A 21521-nucleotide genomic window follows, 5' to 3' on the forward strand; every position below is an offset into this window, starting at 1 on the left:
CACATTTGCTATTTGGTAATACCAGATCAAAATGTCATCCCTGAGTTTCATACATTTTGAAGAGTTATACAAGAGGCTCGTTGGTCTAGGAGTATGATTCTCGCTTTGGGTGCGAGAGGTCCCGGGTTCAAATCCCGGACGAGCCCTAGATAAACTCTTTGTTGAAATGTGTTCTTGCCAAGTATGAAAAAGACATAAATGAAGTGGAAAAAAAACCTGACAAGTTGGGGTTTCCTTCACACACAGCCTATTATTCATTTGATAAAGACCCAGGAAAATCATTCTCTTTCCGCCGACTCCCAATTATATTGAACCCACAGAACATTAACATGAACAGTCGGTTAGTGAAAGATCTCCACGTTTGCTGGTAGATAATACCAGATGAAAAGGTCACCCTTGAGTTTCATTATTTTTGAAGTCTAAAACAAGAGGCTCGTTGGTCTAGGAGTATGGTTATCTCTTTGGGTGCAAGAAATACTGGGTTCAAATCACAGACAAGCCCAGCTTTCATTGCTAAAAAGTACTTGTTCTAAAGTCACTTAATATAAATAATAAAGGTAAAATGAGGAGAATTATTTTTAACTATAGAGCAACTCAATCATTTGCAACACAACCTCACTCAAACATGAATTCTTCCCTCAACCAAATCTTGTTTATGTACCAACCCTTTAGTGTTTTAAATCTACTGTGAACTAAAAATCAAAGAGTAAGGACCTCATGTTCTTGTTACATACATGAGCATAACATATACACTCAATGTCATGGAAATCTTGATAATGATCCTCAAAGGATTGCCATGTTGATTGAAAAGAACAAGGTTACTAGCTGGTTGTCAAAAATACTAACTAAATCAACAATACAAAATGAAACATAGCCTCTTTTTTATCTTAGGACAACATAATAAACTGTGGAAGTTATGGCTTGAATTTTTTAGTTTCCTGATGAACTTATATTTATAAATGTGGCTCGTTGGTCTAGGAGTATGATTCTCGCTTAGGGTGCGAGAGGTCCCGGGTTCAAATCCCGGACGTGCCCAAGAAATAATCATTGTTGAGATGTGTGTTTCCCAAGTATGATAAGCACATCAATCAAATGAAAGGACAACCTGACTAGTTTAGGTTTTCTTGACACACAGCCTATTATTCATTTGATAAAGTCCCAAGAAAAACATTCTCTTTAAGCAAACTCCCAATTAAATTGAACCCACTGAACTTTAACCTGAACAGTAGGTTAGTGAAAGATCTCCACGTTTGCTACTTGGTAATACCAGATGAAAAGGTCATCCCTGAGTTTCATGAATTTTGAAGACATATACAAGAGGGTCATTGGTCTAGGAACATGGTTATCGCTTTGGGTGCAAGAGATACGGGGTTCAAATCCCAGTCGAGCACAGCCTTCATTGCTAGAAAGTACTTGTTCTGAAGTCACTTAATATAAATAAAGGGCAATTGAGGAGAATGAGTTCTATTCAAAGAGGAACTCAATCATTTGCAACACAACCTCACTCAAACATTAATTTTTTCCCTCAACTAAATCTTGTTTCTATGCCAACTCTTTAGGTTTTTTAAATCTACTGTGTACTAAAAATCAAAGAGTAAGGACAAAATGTTCTTGTTACATACACGAGCATAACAGATACACTCAATGTCATGGACATCTTGACAATGATCCTCAAAGGATTGCCATGTTGATTGAAAAGAACAAGGTTACTAGCTGGTTGTCAAAAATACTAACTAAATCAACAATACAAAATGAAACATAGCCTCTTTTTTTATCTTAGGACAACATAACAAACTGTGGAAGTTTTGGCTTGAATTTTTTAGTTTCCTGATGAACTTATATTTATAAATGTGGCTCGTTGGTCTAGGAGTATGATTCTCGCTTAGGGTGCGAGAGGTCCCGGGTTCAAACCCCGGACGATCCCAGGATACAATCATTGTTGAGATGTGTGTTTCCCAAGTATGATAAGCACATCAATGAAATGAAAGGACAACCTGACTAGTTGGGGTTTTCTTGACACACAGCCTATTATTCATTTGATAAAGACCCAAGAAAAACATTCTCTTTAAGCCAACTCCCAATTATATTGAACCCACTGAACTTTAACTTGAACAGTAGGTTAGTGAAAGATCTCCACGTTTGCTAGTTGGTAATACCAGATGAAAAGGTCATCCCTGAGTTTCATGAATTTTGAAGACATATACAAGAGGGTCATTGGTCTAGGAACATGGTTATCGCTTTGGGTGCAAGAGATACGGGGTTCAAATCCCAGTCGAGCACAGCCTTCATTGCTAGATAGTACTTGTTCTAAAGTCACTTAATATAAATAAAAGGGCAATTGAGGAGAATGAGTTCTATTCAAAGAGGAACTCAATCATTTGCAACACAACCTCACTCAAACATTATTTTTTTCCCTCAACTAAATCTTGTTTCTATGCCAACTCTTTAGGTTTTTTAAATCTACTGTGTACTAAAAATCAAAGAGTAAGGACAAAATGTTCTTGTTACATACACGAGCATAACAGATACACTCAATGTCATGGAAATCTTGACAATGATCCTCAAAGGATTGCCATGTTGATTGAAAAGAACAAGGTCACTAGCTGGTTGTCAAAAATACTAACTAAATCAACAATACATAATGAAACATAGCCTCTTTTTTATCTTAGGACAACATAATAAACTGTGGAAGTTTTGGCTTGAATTTTTTAGTTTCCTGGAGAACTTATCATTAATAACGTGGCACGTTGGTCTAGGAGCATGATTCTCGCTTAGGGTGTGAGAGGTCCCGGGTTCAAATCCCGGACGAGCCCAAGATACAATCATTGTTGAGATGTGTGTTTGCCAAGTATGATTTAAACATCAATCTAGTGAAAGAACAACCTGACAAGTTGGGGTTTTCTTCACACAGCCTATTATTCATTTGATGAAGACCCAAGAAAAACATTCTCTTTAAGCCAACTCCCAATTATATTGAACCCACTGAACTTTAACTTGACCAGTAGGTTAGTGAAAGACTCTCCACATTTGCTATTTGGTAATACCAGATCAAAATGTCATCCCTGAGTTTCATACATTTTGAATAGTTATACAAGAGGCTCGTTGGTCTAGGAGTATGATTCTCGCTTTGGGTGCGAGAGGTTCCGGGTTCAAATCCCGGACGAGCCCTAGATAAACTCTTTGTTGAAATGTGTTCTTGCCAAGTATGAAAAAGACATAAATGAAGTGGAAAAAAAACCTGACAAGTTGGGGTTTCCTTCACACACAGCCTATTATTCATTTGATAAAGACCCAGGAAAATCATTCTCTTTCCGCCGACTCCCAATTATATTGAACCCACAGAACTTTAACATGAACAGTCGGTTAGTGAAAGATCTCCACGTTTGCTGGTAGATAATACCAGATGAAAAGGTCACCCTTGAGTTTCATTATTTTTGAAGTCTAAAACAAGAGGCTCGTTGGTCTAGGAGTATGGTTATCTCTTTGGGTGCAAGAAATACTGGGTTCAAATCACAGACAAGCCCAGCTTTCATTGCTAAAAAGTACTTGTTCTAAAGTCACTTAATATAAATAATAAAGGTAAAATGAGGAGAATTATTTTTAACTTTAGAGCAACTCAATCATTTGCAACACAACCTCACTCAAACATGAATTCTTCCCTCAACCAAATCTTGTTTATGTACCAACCCTTTAGTGGTTTAAATCTACTGTGAACTAAAAATCAAAGAGTAAGGACCTCATGTTCTTGTTACATACATGAGCATAACATATACACTCAATGTCATGGAAATCTTGATAATGATCCTCAAAGGATTGCCATGTTGATTGAAAAGAACAAGGTTACTAGCTGGTTGTCAAAAATACTAACTAAATCAACAATACAAAATGAAACATAGCCTCTTTTTTATCTTAGGACAACATAATAAACTGTGGAAGTTATGGCTTGAATTTTTTAGTTTCCTGATGAACTTATATTTATAAATGTGGCTCGTTGGTCTAGGAGTATGATTCTCGCTTAGGGTGCGAGAGGTCCCGGGTTCAAATCCCGGACGAGCCCAAGATATAATCATTGTTGAGATGTGTGTTTCCCAAGTATGATAAGCACATCAATCAAATGAAAGGACAACCTGACTAGTTTAGGTTTTCTTGACACACAGCCTATTATTCATTTGATAAAGTCCCAAGAAAAACATTCTCTTTAAGCCAACTCCCAATTAAATTGAACCCACTGAACTTTAACCTGAACAGTAGGTTAGTGAAAGATCTCCACGTTTGCTACTTGGTAATACCAGATGAAAAGGTCATCCCTGAGTTTCATGAATTTTGAAGACATATACAAGAGGGTCATTGGTCTAGGAACATGGTTATCGCTTTGGGTGCAAGAGATACGGGGTTCAAATCCCAGTCGAGCACAGCCTTCATTGCTAGAAAGTACTTGTTCTGAAGTCACTTAATATAAATAAAGGGCAATTGAGGAGAATGAGTTCTATTCAAAGAGGAACTCAATCATTTGCAACACAACCTCACTCAAACATTAATTTTTTCCCTCAACTAAATCTTGTTTCTATGCCAACTCTTTAGGTTTTTTAAATCTACTGTGTACTAAAAATCAAAGAGTAAGGACAAAATGTTCTTGTTACATACACGAGCATAACAGATACACTCAATGTCATGGACATCTTGACAATGATCCTCAAAGGATTGCCATGTTGATTGAAAAGAACAAGGTTACTAGCTGGTTGTCAAAAATACTAACTAAATCAACAATACAAAATGAAACATAGCCTCTTTTTTTATCTTAGGACAACATAATAAACTGTGGAAGTTTTGGCTTGAATTTTTTAGTTTCCTGATGAACTTATATTTATAAATGTAGCTCGTTGGTCTAGGAGTATGATTCTCGCTTAGGGTGCGAGAGGTCCCGGGTTCAAATCCCGGACGAGCCCAGGATACAATCATTGTTGAGATGTGTGTTTCCCAAGTATGATAAGCACATCAATGAAATGAAAGGACAACCTGACTAGTTGGGGTTTTCTTGACACACAGCCTATTATTCATTTGATAAAGACCCAAGAAAAACATTCTCTTTAAGCCAACTCCCAATTATATTGAACCCACTGAACTTTAACTTGAACAGTAGGTTAGTGAAAGATCTCCACGTTTGCTAGTTGGTAATACCAGATGAAAAGGTCATCCCTGAGTTTCATGAATTTTGAAGACATATACAAGAGGGTCATTGGTCTAAGAACATGGTTATCGCTTTGGGTGCAAGAGATACGGGGTTCTAATCCCAGTCGAGCACAGCCTTCATTGCTAGATAGTACTTGTTCTAAAGTCACTTAATATAAATAAAAGGGCAATTGAGGAGAATGAGTTCTATTCAAAGAGGAACTCAATCATTTGCAACACAACCTCACTCAAACATTATTTTTTTCCCTCAACTAAATCTTGTTTCTATGCCAACTCTTTAGGTTTTTTAAATCTACTGTGTACTAAAAATCAAAGAGTAAGGACAAAATGTTCTTGTTACATACACGAGCATAACAGATACACTCAATGTCATGGAAATCTTGACAATGATCCTCAAAGGATTGCCATGTTGATTGAAAAGAACAAGGTCACTAGCTGGTTGTCAAAAATACTAACTAAATCAACAATACAAAATGAAACATAGCCTCTTTTTTATCTTAGGACAACATAATAAACTGTGGAAGTTTTGGCTTGAATTTTTTAGTTTCCTGGAGAACTTATCATTAATAACGTGGCACGTTGGTCTAGGAGCATGATTCTCGCTTAGGGTGTGAGAGGTCCCGGGTTCAAATCCCGGACGAGCCCAAGATACAATCATTGTTGAGATGTGTGTTTGCCAAGTATGATTTAAACATCAATCTAGTGAAAGAACAACCTGACTAGTTTAGGTTTTCTTGACACACAGCCTATTATTCATTTGATAAAGTCCCAAGAAAAACATTCTCTTTAAGCCAACTCCCAATTATATTGAACCCACTGAACTTTAACTTGACCAGTAGGTTAGTGAAAGACTCTCCACATTTGCTATTTGGTAATACCAGATCAAAATGTCATCCCTGAGTTTCATACATTTTGAAGAGTTATACAAGAGGCTCGTTGGTCTAGGAGTATGATTCTCGCTTTGGGTGCGAGAGGTCCCGGGTTCAAATCCCGGACGAGCCCTAGATAAACTCTTTGTTGAAATGTGTTCTTGCCAAGTATGAAAAAGACATAAATGAAGTGGAAAAAAAACCTGACAAGTTGGGGTTTCCTTCACACACAGCCTATTATTCATTTGATAAAGACCCAGGAAAATCATTCTCTTTCCGCCGACTCCCAATTATATTGAACCCACAGAACTTTAACATGAACAGTCGGTTAGTGAAAGATCTCCACGTTTGCTGGTAGATAATACCAGATGAAAAGGTCACCCTTGAGTTTCATTATTTTTGAAGTCTAAAACAAGAGGCTCGTTGGTCTAGGAGTATGGTTATCTCTTTGGGTGCAAGAAATACTGGGTTCAAATCACAGACAAGCCCAGCTTTCATTGCTAAAAAGTACTTGTTCTAAAGTCACTTAATATAAATAATAAAGGTAAAATGAGGAGAATTATTTTTAACTTTAGAGCAACTCAATCATTTGCAACACAACCTCACTCAAACATGAATTCTTCCCTCAACCAAATCTTGTTTATGTACCAACCCTTTAGTGTTTTAAATCTACTGTGAACTAAAAATCAAAGAGTAAGGACCTCATGTTCTTGTTACATACATGAGCATAACATATACACTCAATGTCATGGAAATCTTGATAATGATCCTCAAAGGATTGCCATGTTGATTGAAAAGAACAAGGTTACTAGCTGGTTGTCAAAAATACTAACTAAATCAACAATACAAAATGAAACATAGCCTCTTTTTTATCTTAGGACAACATAATAAACTGTGGAAGTTATGGCTTGAATTTTTTAGTTTCCTGATGAACTTATATTTATAAATGTGGCTCGTTGGTCTAGGAGTATGATTCTCGCTTTGGGTGCGAGAGGTCCCAGGTTCAAATCCCGGACGAGCCCAAGATATAATCATTGTTGAGATGTGTGTTTCCCAAGTATGATAAGCACATCAATCAAATGAAAGGACAACCTGACTAGTTTAGGTTTTCTTGACACACAGCCTATTATTCATTTGATAAAGTCCCAAGAAAAACATTCTCTTTAAGTCAACTCCCAATTAAATTGAACCCACTGAACTTTAACCTGAACAGTAGGTTAGTGAAAGATCTCCACGTTTGCTACTTGGTAATACCAGATGAAAAGGTCTTCCCTGAGTTTCATGAATTTTGAAGACATATACAAGAGGGTCATTGGTCTAGGAACATGGTTATCGCTTTGGGTGCAAGAGATACGGGGTTCAAATCCCAGTCGAGCACAGCCTTCATTGCTAGAAAGTACTTGTTCTGAAGTCACTTAATATAAATAAAGGGCAATTGAGGAGAATGAGTTCTATTCAAAGAGGAACTCAATCATTTGCAACACAACCTCACTCAAACATTAATTTTTTCCCTCAACTAAATCTTGTTTCTATGCCAACTCTTTAGGTTTTTTAAATCTACTGTGTACTAAAAATCAAAGAGTAAGGACAAAATGTTCTTGTTACATACACGAGCATAACAGATACACTCAATGTCATGGACATCTTGACAATGATCCTCAAAGGATTGCCATGTTGATTGAAAAGAACAAGGTTACTAGCTGGTTGTCAAAAATACTAACTAAATCAACAATACAAAATGAAACATAGCCTCTTTTTTTATCTTAGGACAACATAATAAACTGTGGAAGTTTTGGCTTGAATTTTTTAGTTTCCTGATGAACTTATATTTATAAATGTGGCTCGTTGGTCTAGGAGTATGATTCTCGCTTAGGGTGCGAGAGGTCCCGGGTTCAAATCCCGGACGAGCCCAGGATACAATCATTGTTGAGATGTGTGTTTCCCAAGTATGATAAGCACATCAATGAAATGAAAGGACAACCTGACTGGTTGGGGTTTTCTTGACACACAGCCTATTATTCATTTGATAAAGACCCAAGAAAAACATTCTCTTTAAGCCAACTCCCAATTATATTGAACCCACTGAACTTTAACTTGAACAGTAGGTTAGTGAAAGATCTCCACGTTTGCTAGTTGGTAATACCAGATGAAAAGGTCATCCCTGAGTTTCATGAATTTTGAAGACATATACAAGAGGGTCATTGGTCTAGGAACATGGTTATCGCTTTGGGTGCAAGAGATACGGGGTTCAAATCCCAGTCGAGCACAGCCTTCATTGCTAGATAGTACTTGTTCTAAAGTCACTTAATATAAATAAAAGGGCAATTGAGGAGAATGAGTTCTATTCAAAGAGGAACTCAATCATTTGCAACACAACCTCACTCAAACATTATTTTTTTCCCTCAACTAAATCTTGTTTCTATGCCAACTCTTTAGGTTTTTTAAATCTACTGTGTACTAAAAATCAAAGAGTAAGGACAAAATGTTCTTGTTACATACACGAGCATAACAGATACACTCAATGTCATGGAAATCTTGACAATGATCCTCAAAGGATTGCCATGTTGATTGAAAAGAACAAGGTCACTAGCTGGTTGTCAAAAATACTAACTAAATCAACAATACAAAATGAAACATAGCCTCTTTTTTATCTTAGGACAACATAATAAACTGTGGAAGTTTTGGCTTGAATTTTTTAGTTTCCTGGAGAACTTATCATTAATAACGTGGCACGTTGGTCTAGGAGCATGATTCTCGCTTAGGGTGTGAGAGGTCCCGGGTTCAAATCCCGGACGAGCCCAAGATACAATCATTGTTGAGATGTGTGTTTGCCAAGTATGATTTAAACATCAATCTAGTGAAAGAACAACCTGACAAGTTGGGGTTTTCTTCACACAGCCTATTATTCATTTGATGAAGACCCAAGAAAAACATTCTCTTTAAGCCAACTCCCAATTATATTGAACCCACTGAACTTTAACTTGACCAGTAGGTTAGTGAAAGACTCTCCACATTTGCTATTTGGTAATACCAGATCAAAATGTCATCCCTGAGTTTCATACATTTTGAAGAGTTATACAAGAGGCTCGTTGGTCTAGGAGTATGATTCTCGCTTTGGGTGCGAGAGGTCCCGGGTTCAAATCCCGGACGAGCCCTAGATAAACTCTTTGTTGAAATGTGTTCTTGCCAAGTATGAAAAAGACATAAATGAAGTGGAAAAAAAACCTGACAAGTTGGGGTTTCCTTCACACACAGCCTATTATTCATTTGATAAAGACCCAGGAAAATCATTCTCTTTCCGCCGACTCCCAATTATATTGAACCCACAGAACTTTAACATGAACAGTCGGTTAGTGAAAGATCTCCACGTTTGCTGGTAGATAATACCAGATGAAAAGGTCACCCTTGAGTTTCATTATTTTTGAAGTCTAAAACAAGAGGCTCGTTGGTCTAGGAGTATGGTTATCTCTTTGGGTGCAAGAAATACTGGGTTCAAATCACAGACAAGCCCAGCTTTCATTGCTAAAAAGTACTTGTTCTAAAGTCACTTAATATAAATAATAAAGGTAAAATGAGGAGAATTATTTTTAACTTTAGAGCAACTCAATCATTTGCAACACAACCTCACTCAAACATGAATTCTTCCCTCAACCAAATCTTGTTTATGTACCAACCCTTTAGTGTTTTAAATCTACTGTGAACTAAAAATCAAAGAGTAAGGACCTCATGTTCTTGTTACATACATGAGCATAACATATACACTCAATGTCATGGAAATCTTGATAATGATCCTCAAAGGATTGCCATGTTGATTGAAAAGAACAAGGTTACTAGCTGGTTGTCAAAAATACTAACTAAATCAACAATACAAAATGAAACATAGCCTCTTTTTTTATCTTAGGACAACATAATAAACTGTGGAAGTTATGGCTTGAATTTTTTAGTTTCCTGATGAACTTATATTTATAAATGTGGCTCGTTGGTCTAGGAGTATGATTCTCGCTTTGGGTGCGAGAGGTCCCGGGTTCAAATCCCGGACGAGCCCAAGATATAATCATTGTTGAGATGTGTGTTTCCCAAGTATGATAAGCACATCAATCAAATGAAAGGACAACCTGACTAGTTTAGGTTTTCTTGACACACAGCCTATTATTCATTTGATAAAGTCCCAAGAAAAACATTCTCTTTAAGTCAACTCCCAATTAAATTGAACCCACTGAACTTTAACCTGAACAGTAGGTTAGTGAAAGATCTCCACGTTTGCTACTTGGTAATACCAGATGAAAAGGTCATCCCTGAGTTTCATGAATTTTGAAGACATATACAAGAGGGTCATTGGTCTAGGAACATGGTTATCACTTTGGGTGCAAGAGATACGGGGTTCAAATCCCAGTCGAGCACAGCCTTCATTGCTAGAAAGTACTTGTTCTGAAGTCACTTAATATAAATAAAGGGCAATTGAGGAGAATGAGTTCTATTCAAAGAGGAACTCAATCATTTGCAACACAACCTCACTCAAACATTAATTTTTTCCCTCAACTAAATCTTGTTTCTATGCCAACTCTTTAGGTTTTTTAAATCTACTGTGTACTAAAAATCAAAGAGTAAGGACAAAATGTTCTTGTTACATACACGAGCATAACAGATACACTCAATGTCATGGACATCTTGACAATGATCCTCAAAGGATTGCCATGTTGATTGAAAAGAACAAGGTTACTAGCTGGTTGTCAAAAATACTAACTAAATCAACAATACAAAATGAAACATAGCCTCTTTTTTTATCTTAGGACAACATAATAAACTGTGGAAGTTTTGGCTTGAATTTTTTAGTTTCCTGATGAACTTATATTTATAAATGTGGCTCGTTGGTCTAGGAGTATGATTCTCGCTTAGGGTGCGAGAGGTCCCGGGTTCAAATCCCGGACGAGCCCAGGATACAATCATTGTTGAGATGTGTGTTTCCCAAGTATGATAAGCACATCAATGAAATGAAAGGACAACCTGACTGGTTGGGGTTTTCTTGACACACAGCCTATTATTCATTTGATAAAGACCCAAGAAAAACATTCTCTTTAAGCCAACTCCCAATTATATTGAACCCACTGAACTTTAACTTGAACAGTAGGTTAGTGAAAGATCTCCACGTTTGCTAGTTGGTAATACCAGATGAAAAGGTCATCCCTGAGTTTCATGAATTTTGAAGACATATACAAGAGGGTCATTGGTCTAGGAACATGGTTATCGCTTTGGGTGCAAGAGATACGGGGTTCAAATCCCAGTCGAGCACAGCCTTCATTGCTAGATAGTACTTGTTCTAAAGTCACTTAATATAAATAAAAGGGCAATTGAGGAGAATGAGTTCTATTCAAAGAGGAACTCAATCATTTGCAACACAACCTCACTCAAACATTATTTTTTTCCCTCAACTAAATCTTGTTTCTATGCCAACTCTTTAGGTTTTTTAAATCTACTGTGTACTAAAAATCAAAGAGTAAGGACAAAATGTTCTTGTTACATACACGAGCATAACAGATACACTCAATGTCATGGAAATCTTGACAATGATCCTCAAAGGATTGCCATGTTGATTGAAAAGAACAAGGTCACTAGCTGGTTGTCAAAAATACTAACTAAATCAACAATACAAAATGAAACATAGCCTCTTTTTTATCTTAGGACAACATAATAAACTGTGGAAGTTTTGGCTTGAATTTTTTAGTTTCCTGGAGAACTTATCATTAATAACGTGGCACGTTGGTCTAGGAGCATGATTCTCGCTTAGGGTGTGAGAGGTCCCGGGTTCAAATCCCGGACGAGCCCAAGATACAATCATTGTTGAGATGTGTGTTTGCCAAGTATGATTTAAACATCAATCTAGTGAAAGAACAACCTGACAAGTTGGGGTTTTCTTCACACAGCCTATTATTCATTTGATGAAGACCCAAGAAAAACATTCTCTTTAAGCCAACTCCCAATTATATTGAACCCACTGAACTTTAACTTGACCAGTAGGTTAGTGCAAGACTCTCCACATTTGCTATTTGGTAATACCAGATCAAAATGTCATCCCTGAGTTTCATACATTTTGAAGAGTTATACAAGAGGCTCGTTGGTCTAGGAGTATGATTCTCGCTTTGGGTGCGAGAGGTCCCGGGTTCAAATCCCGGACGAGCCCTAGATAAACTCTTTGTTGAAATGTGTTCTTGCCAAGTATGAAAAAGACATAAATGAAGTGGAAAAAAAACCTGACAAGTTGGGGTTTCCTTCACACACAGCCTATTATTCATTTGATAAAGACCCAGGAAAATCATTCTCTTTCCGCCGACTCCCAATTATATTGAACCCACAGAACTTTAACATGAACAGTCGGTTAGTGAAAGATCTCCACGTTTGCTGGTAGATAATACCAGATGAAAAGGTCACCCTTGAGTTTCATTATTTTTGAAGTCTAAAACAAGAGGCTCGTTGGTCTAAGAGTATGGTTATCTCTTTGGGTGCAAGAAATACTGGGTTCAAATCACAGACAAGCCCAGCTTTCATTGCTAAAAAGTACTTGTTCTAAAGTCACTTAATATAAATAATAAAGGTAAAATGAGGAGAATTATTTTTAACTATAGAGCAACTCAATCATTTGCAACACAACCTCACTCAAACATGAATTCTTCCCTCAACCAAATCTTGTTTATGTACCAACCCTTTAGTGTTTTAAATCTACTGTGAACTAAAAATCAAAGAGTAAGGACCTCATGTTCTTGTTACATACATGAGCATAACATATACACTCAATGTCATGGAAATCTTGATAATGATCCTCAAAGGATTGCCATGTTGATTGAAAAGAACAAGGTTACTAGCTGGTTGTCAAAAATACTAACTAAATCAACAATACAAAATTAAACATAGCCTGTTTTTTATCTTAGGACAACATAATAAACTGTGGAAGTTATGGCTTGAATTTTTTAGTTTCCTGATGAACGTAAATTTATAAATTTGGCTCGTTAGTCTAGGAATATGATTCTCGCTTAGGGTTTGAGAGGTCCCGGGTTCAAATCCCGGACGAGCCCAAGATACAATCATTGTTGAGATGTGCGTTTCCCAAGTATGATAAGCACATCAATCAAATGAAAGGACAACCTGACTAGTTGGGGTTTTCTTGACACACAGCCTATTATTCATTTGATAAAGACCCAAGAAAAACATTCTCTTTAAGCCAACTCCCAATTATATTGAACCCACTGAACTTTAACTTGAACAGTAGGTTAGTGAAAGATCTCCACGTTTGCTAGTTGGTAATACCAGATGAAAAGGTCATCCCTGAGTTTCATGAATTTTGAAGACATATACAATAGGGTCATTGGTCTAGGAACATGGTTATCGCTTTGGGTGCAAGAGATACGGGGTTCAAATCCCAGTCGAGAACAGCCTTCATTGCTAGAAAGTACTTGTTCTGAAGTCACTTAATATAAATAAAGGGCAATTGAGGAGAATGAGTTCTATTCAAAGAGGAACTCAATCATTTGCAACACAACCTCACTCAAACATTAAATTTTTCCCTTAACTAAATCTTGTTTCTATGCCAACTCTTTAGGTTTTTTAAATCTACTGTGTACTAAAAATCAAAGAGTAAGGACAAAATGTTCTTGTTACATACACGAGCATAACAGATACACACAATGTCATGGAAATCTTGACAATGATCCTCAGAGGATTGCCATGTTGATTGAAAAGAACAAGGTCACTAGCTGGTTGTCAAAAATACTAACTAAATCAACAATACAAAATGAAACATAGCCTCTTTTTTATCTTAGGACAACATAATAAACTGTGGAAGTTTTGGCTTGAATTTTTTAGTTTCCTGGAGAACCTATCATTTATAACGTGGCTCGTTGGTCTAGGAGTATGATTCTCGCTTAGGGTGCGAGAGGTCCCGGGTTCAAATCCCGGATGAGCCCAAGATACAATCATTGTTGATTTGTGTGTTTGCCAAGTATGATTTACACATCAATCAAGTGAAAGAACAACCTGACAAGTAGGGGTTTTCTTCACACAGCCTATTATTCATTTGATGAAGACCCAAGAAAAACATTCTCTTTAAGCCAACTCCCAATTATATTGAACCCACTGAACTTTAACTTGACCAGTAGGTTAGTGAAATACTCTCCACATTTGCTATTTGGTAATACCAGATCAAAATGTCATCCCTGAGTTTCATACATTTTGAAGAGTTATACAAGAGGCTCGTTGGTCTAGGAGTATGATTCTCTCTTTGGGTGCGAGAGGTACTGGGTTCAAATCCCGGACGAGCCCTAGATAAACTCTTTGTTGACATGTGTTCTTGCCAAGTTTGAATAAGACATAAATGAAGTGGAAAAAAAACCTGACAAGTTGGGGTTTCCTTCACACACAGCCTATTATTCATTTGATAAAGACCCAGGAAAAACATTCTCTTTAAGCCAACTCCCAATTATATTGAACCCACTGAACTTTAACTTGAACAGTAGGTTAGTGAAAGATCTCCACGTTTGCTAGTTGGTAATACCAGATGAAAAGGTCATCCCTGAGTTTCATGAATTTTGAAGACATATACAAGAGGGTCATTGGTCTAGGAACATGGTTATCGCTTTGGGTGCAAGAGATACGGGGTTCAAATCCCAGTCGAGCACAGCCTTCATTGCTAGAAAGTACTTGTTCTGAAGTCACTTCATATAAATAAAGGGCAATTGAGGAGAATGAGTTCTATTCAAAGAGGAACTCAATCATTTGCAACACAACCTCACTCAAACATTAAATTTTTCCCTTAACTAAATCTTGTTTCTATGCCAACTCTTTAGGTTTTTTAAATCTACTGTGTACTAAAAATCAAAGAGTAAGGACAAAATGTTCTTGTTACATACACGAGCATAACAGATACACACAATGTCATGGAAATCTTGACAATGATCCTCAAAGGATTGCCATGTTGATTGAAAAGAACAAGGTCACTAGCTGGTTGTCAAAAATACTAACTAAATCAACAATACAAAATGAAACATAGCCTCTTTTTTATCTTAGGACAACATAATAAACTGTGGAAGTTTTGGCTTGAATTTTTTAGTTTCCTGGAGAACCTATCATTTATAACGTGGCTCGTTGGTCTAGGAGTATGATTCTCGCTTAGGGTGCGAGAGGTCCCGGGTTCAAGTCCCGGACGAGCCCAAGATACAATCATTGTTGAGATGTGTGTTTGCCAAGTATGATTTACACATCAATCAAGTGAAAGAACAACCTGACAAGTTGGGGTTTTCTTCACACAGCCTATTATTCATTTGATGAAGACCCAAGAAAAACATTCTCTTTAAGCCAACTCCCAATTATATTGAACCCACTGAACTTTAACTTGACCAGTAGGTTAGTGAAAGACTCTCCACATTTGCTATTTGGTAATACCAGATCAAAATGTCATCCCTGAGTTTCATACATTTTGAAGAATTATATAAGAGGCTCGTTGGTCTAGGAGTATGATTCTCGCTTTGGGTGCGAGAGGTCCCGGGTTCAAATCCCGGACAAGCCCTGGATAAACTCTTTGTTGAAATGTGTTCTTGCCAAGTATGAATAAGACATAAATGAAGTGGGAAAAAAAACCTGACAAGTTTGGGTTTCCTTCACACACACCCTATTATTCATTTGATAAAGACCCAGGAAAATCATTCTCTTTCCGCCGACTCCCAATTATATTGAACCCACAGAACTTTAACATGAACAGTCGGTTAGTGAAAGATCTCCACGTTTGCTGGTAGATAATACCAGATGAAAAGGTCACCCTTGAGTTTCATTATTTTTGAAGTCTAAAACAAGAGGCTCGTTGGTCTAGGAGTATGGTTATCTCTTTGGGTGCAAGAAATACTGGGTTCAAATCCCAGACAAGCCCAGCTTTCATTGCTAAAAAGTACTTGTTCTAAAGTCACTTAATATAAATAATAAAGGTAAAATGAGGAGAATTATTTTTAACTATAGAGTAACTCAATCATTTGCAACACAACCTCACTCAAACATGAATTCTTCCCTCAACCAAATCTTGTTTATGTACCAACCCTTTAGTGTTTTAAATCTACTGTGAACTAAAAATCAAAGAGTAAGGACCTCATGTTCTTGTTACATACATGAGCATAACATATACACTCAATGTCATGGAAATCTTGATAATGATCCTCAAAGGATTGCCATGTTGATTGAAAAGAACAAGGTTACTAGCTGGTTGTCAAAAATACTAACTAAATCAACAATACAAAATTAAACATAGCCTCTTTTTTATCTTAGGACAACATAATAAACTGTGGAAGTTATGGCTTGAATTTTTTAGTTTCCTGATGAACGTAAATTTATAAATGTGGCTCGTTGGTCTAGGAATATGATTCTCGCTTAGGGTGTGAGAGGTCCCGGGTTCAAATCCCGGACGAGCCCAAGATACAATCATTGTTGAGATGTGCGTTTCCCAAGTATGATAAGCACATCAATCAAATGAAAGGACAACCTGACTAGTTGGGGTTTTCTTGACACACAGCCTATTATTCATTTGATAAAGACCCAAGAAAAACATTCTCTTTAAGCCAACTCCCAATTATATTGAACCCACTGAACTTTAACTTGAACAGTAGGTTAGTGAAAGATCTCCACGTTTGCTAGTTGGTAATACCAGATGAAAAGGTCATCCCTGAGTTTCATGAATTTTGAAGACATATACAAGAGGGTCATTGGTCTAGGAACATGGTTATCGCTTTGGGTGCAAGAGATACGGGGTTCAAATCCCAGTCGAGCACAGCCTTCATTGCTAGAAAGTACTTGTTCTGAAGTCACTTAATATAAATAAAGGGCAATTGAGGAGAATGAGTTCTATTCAAAGAGGAACTCAATCATTTGCAACACAACCTCACTCAAACATTAAATTTTTCCCTTAACTAAATCTTGTTTCTATGCCAACTCTTTAGGTTTTTTAAATCTACTGTGTACTAAAAATCAAAGAGTAAGGACAAAATGTTCTTGTTACATACACGAGCATAACAGATACACACAATGTCATGGAAATCTTGACAATGATCCTCAAAGGATTGCCATGTTGATTGAAAAGAACAAGGTCACTAGCTGGTTGTCAAAAATACTAACTAAATCAACAATACAAAATGAAACATAGCCTCTTTTTTATCTTAGGACAACATAATAAACTGTGGAAGTTTTGGCTTGAATTTTTTAGTTTCCTGGAGAACCTATCATTTATAACGTGGCTCGTTGGTCTAGGAGTATGATTCTCGCTTAGGGTGCGAGAGGTCCCGGGTTCAAATCCCGGACGAGCCCAAGATACAATCATTGTTGAGATGTGTGTTTGCCAAGTATGATTTACACATCAATCAAGTGAAAGAACAACCTGACAAGTAGGGGTTTTCTTCACACAGCCTATTATTCATTTGATGAAGACCCAAGAAAAACATTCTCTTTAAGCCAACTCCCAATTATATTGAACCCACTGAACTTTAACTTGACCAGTAGGTTAGTGAAATACTCTCCACATTTGCTATTTGGTAATACCAGATCAAAATGTCATCCCTGAGTTTCATACATTTTGAAGAGTTATACAAGAGGCTCGTTGGTCTAGGAGTATGATTCTCGCTTTGGGTGCGAGAGGTACTGGGTTCAAATCCCGGACGATCCCTAGATAAACTCTTTGTTGACATGTGTTCTTGCCAAGTTTGAATAAGACATAAATGAAGTGGAAAAAAACCTGACAAGTTGGGGTTTCCTTCACACACAGCCTATTATTCATTTGATAAAGACCCAGGAAAAACATTCTCTTTAAGCCAACTCCCAATTATATTGAACCCACTGAACTTTAACTTGAACAGTAGGTTAGTGAAAGATCTCCACGTTTGCTAGTTGGTAATACCAGATGAAAAGGTCATCCCTGAGTTTCATGAATTTTGAAGACATATACAAGAGGGTCATTGGTCTAGGAACATGGTTATCGCTTTGGGTGCAAGAGATACGGGGTTCAAATCCCAGTTGAGCACAGCCTTCATTGCTAGAAAGTACTTGTTCTGAAGTCACTTAATATAAATAAAGGGCAATTGAGGAGAATGAGTTCTATTCAAGGAGGAACTCAATCATTTGCAACACAACCTCACTCAAACATTAAATTTTTCCCTTAACTAAATCTTGTTTCTATGCCAACTCTTTAGGTTTTTTAAATCTACTGTGTACTAAAAATCAAAGAGTAAGGACAAAATGTTCTTGTTACATACACGAGCATAACAGATACACACAATGTCATGCAAATCTTGACAATGATCCTCAAAGGATTGCCATGTTGATTGAAAAGAACAAGGTCACTAGCTGGTTGTCAAAAATACTAACTAAATCAACAATACAAAATGAAACATAGCCTCTTTTTTATCTTAGGACAACATAATAAACTGTGGAAGTTTTGGCTTGAATTTTTTAGTTTCCTGGAGAACCTATCATTAATAACGTGGCTCGTTGGTCTAGGAGTATGATTCTCGCTTAGGGTGCGAGAGGTCCCGGGTTCAAATCCCGGACGAGCCCAAGATACAATCATTGTTGAGATGTGTGTTTGCCAAGTATGATTTACACATCAATCAAGTGAAAGAACAACCTGACAAGTTGGGGTTATCTTCACACAGCCTATTATTCATTTGATGAAGACCCAAGAAAAACATTCTCTTTAAGCCAACTCCCAATTATATTGAACCCACTGAACTTTAACTTGACCAGTAGGTTAGTGAAAGACTCTCCACATTTGCTATTTGGTAATACCAGATCAAAATGTCATCCCTGAGTTTCATACATTTTGAAGAGTTATACAAGAGGCTCGTTGGTCTAGGAGTATGATTCTCGCTTTGGGTGCGAGAGGTCCCGGGTTCAAATCCCGGACGAGCCCTAGATAAACTCTTTGTTGACATGTGTTCTTGCCAAGTATGAATAAGACATAAATGAAGTGGAAAAAAAACCTGACAAGTTGGGGTTTCCTTCACACACAGCCTATTATTCATTTGATAAAGACCCAGGAAAATCATTCTCTTTCCGCCGACTCCCAATTATATTGAACCCACAGAACTTTAACATGAACAGTCGGTTAGTGAAAGATCTCCACGTTTGCTGGTAGATAATACCAGATGAAAAGGTCACCCTTGAGTTTCATTATTTTTGAAGTCTAAAACAAGAGGCTTGTTGGTCTAGGAGTATGGTTATCTCTTTGGGTGCAAGAAATACTGGGTTCAAATCCCAGACAAGCCCAGCTTTCATTGCTAAAAAGTACTTGTTCTAAAGTCACTTAATATAAATAATAAAGGTAAAATGAGGAGAATTGTTTTTAACCATAGAGCAACTCAATCATTTGCAACACAACCTCACTCAAACATGAATTCTTCCCTCAACCAAATCTTGTTTATGTACCAACCCTTTAGTGTTTTAAATCTACTGTGAACTAAAAATCAAAGAGTAAGGACCTCATGTTCTTGTTACATACATGAGCATAACATATACACTCAGTGTCATGGAAATCTTGATAATTATCCTCAAAGGATTGCCATGTTGATTGAAAAGAACAAGGTTACTAGCTGGTTGTCAAAAATACTAACAAAATCAACAATACAAAATGAAACATAGCCTCTTTTTTATCTTAGGACAACATAATAAACTGTGGAAGTTATGGCTTGAATTTTTTAGTTTCCTAATGAACTTATATTTATAAATGTGGCTCGTTGGTCTAGGAGTATGATTCTCGCTTAGGGTGCGAGAGGTCCCGGGTTCAAATCCCGGATGAGCCCAAGATACAATCATTGTTGAGATGTGTGTTTCCCAAGTATGATAAGCACATCAATGAAATGAAAGGACAACCTGACTAGTTGGGGTTTTCTTGACACACAGCCTATTATTCATTTGATAAAGACCCAAGAAAAACATTATCTTTAAGCCAACTCCATATTAAAATTGAACCCACTGAACTTTAACTTGAACAGTAGGTTAGTGAAAGATCTCCACGTTTGCTAGTTGGTAATACCAGATGAAAAGGTCATCCCTGAGTTTCATGAATTTTGAAGACATATACAAGAGTGTCATTGGTCTAGGAACATGGTTATCGCTTTGGGTGCAAGAGATACGGGGTTCAAATCCCAGTCGAGCACAGCCTTCATTGCTAGAAAGTACTTGTTTTGAAGTCACTTAATATAAATAAAGGGCAATTGAGGAGAATGAGTTCTATTCAAAGAGGAACTCAATCATTTGCAACACATCCTCACTCAAACATTAATTTTTTCCCTTAACTAAATCTTGTTTCTATGCCAACTCTTTAGGTTTTTTAAATCTACTGTGTACTAAAAATCAAAGAGTAAGGACAAAATGTTCTTGTTACATACACGAGCATAACAGATACACACAATGTCATGGAAATCTTGACAATGATCCTCAAAGGATTGCCATGTTGATTGAAAAGAACAAGGTCACTAGCTGGTTGTCAAAAATACTAACTAAATCAACAATACAAAATGAAACATAGCCTCTTTCTTTTCTTAGGACAACGTAATAAACTGTGAAAGTTATAGCTTGAATTTTTGGGTTTCCTGAAGAACTAGTGTCTAGTTGGTCTAGGAGTATGTTTCCTAGTTAGGGTTCGAGAGGTCCTGGTTCAAATCCCGAACAAGTCTAAGATACAATCATCGCTGTGGTGTGTTATTGCCAAGTATGATTAACACATAAATGAAGTAAACAAAAAACCTGACAAATTGGGTTATTTTTCAAACTGCTTATTATGCATTTGATAAAGACCCAAGAAAAACATTCTCTTTAACAAAACTCCCAATTGTATTGAATCCACTGAATTTTCGGTTGGACAGAAGATTAGTGAAAGATCCCAAAGTTTGCTACTTGGCAATACAAGATGATAAGGTCATCCTGAGTTTCGTCAATTTTGAAGTCCTATACAAGAAAATATGAACTATTCCACAACTTCTAATCTAGATAATCATTAAATAAACTTATGTTTATTGCTACTTATAATAATTATATTATAATGAAATGCTTCATTAATCTGTGCTCAATGATTGAAGTGTGAAATGAATGTTACGTCTACAATGATTGCAATGTGGTTCATCATGTTTAAATGGCGTGGTCATAACATCTGCGCTTACACAATAACAAGTACGGTTACGTTAAACTCTGACACATAAATAGTCTTTTACCCAGTCAGAACATTCAGTATCAAGGAAGGGTGTTTCTGAGTTGTCTTGGTAACATCTCTCAAACCTGTCAGCCTTTGATTTGCTGTGCAAATCATAACATCAAAACCTTAAAACTGGATCAACCTGGGTGATTCGGCAGTTCCAGAGAAAGTTTCAGACCGGCCATCTGAAGCATACCTCTTTAACCATCAAAGATTTTGACATGTCGTCAAAACCTTTTTCCACCTGCGAAGCT

General features: G+C 36.9%; 18 non-coding genes across 18 annotated transcripts; all 18 read left to right on the plus strand.

Moving 5' to 3' along the window:
* Positions 1–74: 74 nt before the first annotated feature.
* Positions 75–146, plus strand: trnap-ugg (transfer RNA proline (anticodon UGG)). The gene has a single exon. It is a non-coding gene; the product is annotated as a tRNA-Pro (tRNA).
* Positions 147–963: 817 nt separating this feature from the next.
* On the plus strand, positions 964–1035 carry trnap-agg (transfer RNA proline (anticodon AGG)). Its single transcript has one exon. It is a non-coding gene; the product is annotated as a tRNA-Pro (tRNA).
* A 2061-nt stretch (positions 1036–3096) lies between these two features.
* trnap-ugg (transfer RNA proline (anticodon UGG)) lies at positions 3097–3168 on the plus strand. The gene has a single exon. It is a non-coding gene; the product is annotated as a tRNA-Pro (tRNA).
* An 817-nt stretch (positions 3169–3985) lies between these two features.
* Positions 3986–4057, plus strand: trnap-agg (transfer RNA proline (anticodon AGG)). Its single transcript has one exon. It is a non-coding gene; the product is annotated as a tRNA-Pro (tRNA).
* An 817-nt stretch (positions 4058–4874) lies between these two features.
* Positions 4875–4946, plus strand: trnap-agg (transfer RNA proline (anticodon AGG)). The gene has a single exon. It is a non-coding gene; the product is annotated as a tRNA-Pro (tRNA).
* A 1174-nt stretch (positions 4947–6120) lies between these two features.
* trnap-ugg (transfer RNA proline (anticodon UGG)) lies at positions 6121–6192 on the plus strand. The gene has a single exon. It is a non-coding gene; the product is annotated as a tRNA-Pro (tRNA).
* A 1706-nt stretch (positions 6193–7898) lies between these two features.
* Positions 7899–7970, plus strand: trnap-agg (transfer RNA proline (anticodon AGG)). The gene has a single exon. It is a non-coding gene; the product is annotated as a tRNA-Pro (tRNA).
* A 1172-nt stretch (positions 7971–9142) lies between these two features.
* Positions 9143–9214, plus strand: trnap-ugg (transfer RNA proline (anticodon UGG)). Its single transcript has one exon. It is a non-coding gene; the product is annotated as a tRNA-Pro (tRNA).
* Positions 9215–10032: 818 nt separating this feature from the next.
* Positions 10033–10104, plus strand: trnap-ugg (transfer RNA proline (anticodon UGG)). The gene has a single exon. It is a non-coding gene; the product is annotated as a tRNA-Pro (tRNA).
* Positions 10105–10921: 817 nt separating this feature from the next.
* trnap-agg (transfer RNA proline (anticodon AGG)) lies at positions 10922–10993 on the plus strand. The gene has a single exon. It is a non-coding gene; the product is annotated as a tRNA-Pro (tRNA).
* A 1172-nt stretch (positions 10994–12165) lies between these two features.
* Positions 12166–12237, plus strand: trnap-ugg (transfer RNA proline (anticodon UGG)). The gene has a single exon. It is a non-coding gene; the product is annotated as a tRNA-Pro (tRNA).
* Positions 12238–13942: 1705 nt separating this feature from the next.
* Positions 13943–14014, plus strand: trnap-agg (transfer RNA proline (anticodon AGG)). The gene has a single exon. It is a non-coding gene; the product is annotated as a tRNA-Pro (tRNA).
* A 1171-nt stretch (positions 14015–15185) lies between these two features.
* trnap-agg (transfer RNA proline (anticodon AGG)) lies at positions 15186–15257 on the plus strand. Its single transcript has one exon. It is a non-coding gene; the product is annotated as a tRNA-Pro (tRNA).
* A 283-nt stretch (positions 15258–15540) lies between these two features.
* Positions 15541–15612, plus strand: trnap-ugg (transfer RNA proline (anticodon UGG)). Its single transcript has one exon. It is a non-coding gene; the product is annotated as a tRNA-Pro (tRNA).
* A 1706-nt stretch (positions 15613–17318) lies between these two features.
* Positions 17319–17390, plus strand: trnap-agg (transfer RNA proline (anticodon AGG)). The gene has a single exon. It is a non-coding gene; the product is annotated as a tRNA-Pro (tRNA).
* A 1170-nt stretch (positions 17391–18560) lies between these two features.
* Positions 18561–18632, plus strand: trnap-agg (transfer RNA proline (anticodon AGG)). Its single transcript has one exon. It is a non-coding gene; the product is annotated as a tRNA-Pro (tRNA).
* Positions 18633–18915: 283 nt separating this feature from the next.
* trnap-ugg (transfer RNA proline (anticodon UGG)) lies at positions 18916–18987 on the plus strand. The gene has a single exon. It is a non-coding gene; the product is annotated as a tRNA-Pro (tRNA).
* An 817-nt stretch (positions 18988–19804) lies between these two features.
* trnap-agg (transfer RNA proline (anticodon AGG)) lies at positions 19805–19876 on the plus strand. Its single transcript has one exon. It is a non-coding gene; the product is annotated as a tRNA-Pro (tRNA).
* Positions 19877–21521: the final 1645 nt, after the last annotated feature.

The sequence above is a fragment of the Nothobranchius furzeri genome, chromosome 3 (assembly GCF_043380555.1).
Source record: "Nothobranchius furzeri strain GRZ-AD chromosome 3, NfurGRZ-RIMD1, whole genome shotgun sequence".
NCBI classification, from domain to species: Eukaryota; Metazoa; Chordata; class Actinopteri; order Cyprinodontiformes; family Nothobranchiidae; genus Nothobranchius; species Nothobranchius furzeri.